Here is a 3,976-nt window from a genome sequence, read left to right on the forward strand (position 1 = left end):
CCTATTGTATATATGTTTATGTGTGTGCTCAGTCATGTCTGATTCTTTGTGGCCCCATGGACTGTAGCCCACCAGGCTCCTCTCTGTCCATAGAATTTTCCAAGAGAGAATACTGGAGTGGGTTGCCATTTCCTACTCCAGGGAATCTTCCTGATGCAGGGATTGAAACCAAATCTCTTGTGTCTCCTGCTTTGGCAGGCAGATTCTTTACCACTGTTCCATTTGGGAAGCCCCTATTTTAAAATATATAATAGTGTGTATATGTTAATCCCAATATAATTTATTACTTCCTCCTACATTTCCCCTTTGGTAACCATAGGTTTGATTTTGAGATCTGTTTTGATTTTGAGTTTGTTTTTGTTTTGTAATAAAGTTCATTTGTATTTTTTATTAGCTTTCACATATAAGTGATATCATATGATGCTGGTCTTTCTCTGGCCAAGTACCTGTAGAATGAATGTGTTTAGTCAATCAGTTGTGTCCAACTCTTGGTGACCCACCAGGCTCTTCTGTCTATGGGATTCTGCAGGCAAGAATACTGGAATGGGTTGCCATGCCCTCCTCCAGGGGATCTTTCCAACCCAGGGATCAAACCCAGGTCTCCGGCACTTTAGGTGGATTCTTTACCATCTGAGCAACTAGGGAAGCCCCCATAATGAATAAGTAAGTTCGTTTTTACTTAAGATTTAAACCATAGTGTTTCATAGAAGAATTTAGATGGCTTCTTTGCTCAGCTTCTGCAAAAATGCTCAGTCTTACCAAGGAAGCTAAGGCAGTGGTGGAGTGAGGCCCTCGTTTCTGGTGCTCAATGCACCTGGCAGTCACCCACTTGGCACTCACCCCTCTATGGCCTCCATCTCTGAGCTCACGTGCATCTACCCAACCCTCATCCTGCACAAGGATGAGGTGCCAATCATGTAGAGTATGGTCAACACCCTCATTACAGCAGCCGGTGTGAACGTCAAGCCTTTCTGGCCAGGTTTGTTTGCAAAGGCCCTGGCCAGTGTCAACATCGAGACTCTTATCTACAACACAGGGCTCGTGGCCTGGCCCCAACAGGAGGTTCTGCCGCTATAGAGGACAAAGTGGGAGCAGAGAAAGAAGACTCTGAGGAGTCTGAAGATGACATAGCATTTGGTCTTTTGATTAAATCTCTGGTGTAATATTTCTATTTTGTAATGTTCAATCAAAAGCTGACCTCTTAGAAAAATAAAAAAGAATTTTTGATTATCAAAGGTCAAACCCCCCCAGAAATATAGCCAAAACTGCTGGCACACAGGAAAGGGTCCACCTGGCAGTGGAATGAACACGCATTTGATAACACATGGGAACATGTGTTCCTTCCTGCTCCCGCTGCAGGACTAGGCTCATTAGATAAGCCCTGTGAAGCTCGGTAGAGTCTGGGTTCTCTAGTCACTGTCTCAATTTCACATCCTGTCTCTAAGTGTGACCTTGTGCCAGTTACTTAATCTCTCTGAGGCTCAGTCTTCTCATCTATAAAATGAAGATATTAACGATACTAACTGCTTCCCTGGTAGCTCAGATGGTAAAGAGTCTGCCTGCAATGCAGGAGACCAGGTTCGATCCCTTGGTCAGGAAGATCTCCTGGAGAAGGAAATGCCAACCCACTCCAGTATTCTTGCCTGGAGAATTTCATGGACAGAGGAGCCTGGTGGGCTACAGTCCATGGGGTTGCAAAGAGTCAGACACGACTAACACTTCCAACTTTTTTTCTTCCTACGTCACAGTCATGTTGAGAATGAAATAAGATAATTAATTAAAAACCTTAGTCCAGGGCTAGTGAATAATAGAATTCTCAATAAATGTCCACTGTGTTCAGTATACCACACTCAAAAGTTATCCAAATGCCCTCCATCTTTTACTTTGCTTCTGTTTTCAATGAAAAGCTTCTGAAGTTTTAATAACCTCTATTGGTTTCCATTCATCAAGCACTTCAAGCCAATCACTGACCCTGCTAGAAATGGGCAACAGAGATATAAAAGATCATCCCAGCCCTTAAGTTACAGCCTCAGGGGGAAAACAAACTGTGTATTTAAATAGTATTTAATAGTATTTAAACTGTGTATTTAAATAGTGGTAAGCACAAATGTTGGAAGAGGGTGTTTGCTATGACCAGTGCATTCTCTTGGCAGAACTCTATTAAGCCTTTGCCCTGCTTCATTCTGTACTCCAAGGCCAAATTTGCCCGTTACTCCAGGTGTTTCTTGACTTCCTACTTTTGCATTCCAGTCCCCTATACTGAAAAGGACATCTTTTGGGGGTGTTAATTCTAGAAGGCCTTGTAGGTCTTCACAGAACTGTTCAACTTCAGCTTCTTCGGCATTATTGGTCGGGGCATAGACTTGGATTACCATGATATTGAATGGTTTGCCTTGGAAACAAACAGAGATCATTCTGTCGTTATTGAGACTGCATCCAAGTACTGCATTTTGGACTCTTGTTGACTATGATGGCTACTCCATTTCTTCTATGGGATTCTTGCCCACAGTAGTAGATATAATGGTCATCTGAGTTGAATTCACCCATTCCAGTCCATTTTAGTTCGCTGATTCCTAAAATGTCGACGTCCACTCTTGCCATCTCCTGTTTGATCACTTCCAATTTGCCTTGATTCATGGACCTAACATTCCAGGTTCCTATGCAATATTGCTCTTTATAGTTTAGGACCTTGCTTCCATCACCAGTCACATCCACAACTGGTTGTTGTTTTGCTTTGGCTCCATCTCTTCATTCTTTCTGGAGTTATTTCTCCACTGATCTCTAGTAGCATATTGGGCGCCTACCAGCCTGGGAAGTTCATCTTTCAGTGTCCTATCTTTTTGCCTTTTCATACTGTTCATGGGGTTCTCAAGGCAAGAATACTGAAGTGGTTTGCCATTCCCTTCTCCAGTGGACCACATTTTGTCAGAACTCTCCACCATGACCTGTCCATCTTGGGTGGCCCTACATGGCATGGTTTATAGTTTCATTGAGTTAGACAAGGCTGTGATCCATGTGATTAGATTGGTTAGTTTTTTGTGATTGTGGTTTTCAGTCTGTCTGCCCTCTGATGGAGAAGGATAAGAGGCTTATGGAAGCTTCCTGATGGGAGAGACTGACTGAGGGGGAAACCGGGTCTTGTTCTGATGGGTGGGGCCATGCTCAGTAAATCTTTAATCCAATTTTCTGTTGACGGGTGGAGCTGTGTTCCCTCCCTGCTATTTACCTGGGGCCAAACTATGGTGGAGGTAATGAATGGTGATCTCCCTCAAAAGATCCCATGCATGTGCTGCTACAGTCCATGCCCCCAACCCTGCAGCAGGCCACCACTGACCCATGCCTTTGCCGGAGACTCCTGGACACCCACAGGCAAGTCCAGGACAGTCTCCTGTGGGGTAACTGTTCCTTTCTCCTGGGCCTGGTGAACAAGGTTCTGTTGTGCCCTCCAAGTGTCTATTTCCTAGTCCTGTGTTAAGTTCTGGCAGCTCTATGGTGGGGTTAGTGGTGACCTCCTCCAAGAGGACTTATGCCATACCCACACCCAGAGCCCTTGTCCCTAGGGCAGACCACTGCCGACCCATACCTCCACAGGAGATGCTCAAACACAGTCCTGTCTCAGTCTCTGTGGGGTCCCTGGGTCCTGGTGTGCGCAAGGTTTGTTTGAGCCCTCTGAGCCTCTCTGGCGGAAATGGGGTTTGATTCTTAACACGAATTCGCCCCCCGACCATCTTGCTGGGACTTCTCCTTTGGCCTTGGACGTGGGTTATCTCCTCACAGCTGCTCCAGTGCCTACCGTCTGTCATAGCAAACACCCTCTTCCAACAACACAAGGGAAGACTCTACACATGGACATCACCAGATGGTCAACACCAAAATCGGATTGATTATATTCTTTGCAGCCAAAGATGGAGAAGCTCTATACACTCAGCAAAAACAAGACCGGGCGCTGACTGTGGCTCAGATCATGAACTGCTTA

The 3,976-nt window shown here is 45.1% G+C and overlaps 1 pseudogene; it reads left to right on the plus strand.

The window, feature by feature from the left end:
* Positions 1-846: 846 nt before the first annotated feature.
* LOC145505181 (large ribosomal subunit protein P1 pseudogene) lies at positions 847-1,163 on the plus strand (annotated as a pseudogene).
* The last annotated feature ends 2,813 nt before the right edge of the window (positions 1,164-3,976 follow it).

The sequence above is a fragment of the Giraffa tippelskirchi genome, chromosome 5 (assembly GCF_054371585.1).
Source record: "Giraffa tippelskirchi isolate mGirTip1 chromosome 5, T2T-mGirTip1v1.2.pri, whole genome shotgun sequence".
Lineage (NCBI taxonomy): Eukaryota > Metazoa > Chordata > Mammalia > Artiodactyla > Giraffidae > Giraffa > Giraffa tippelskirchi.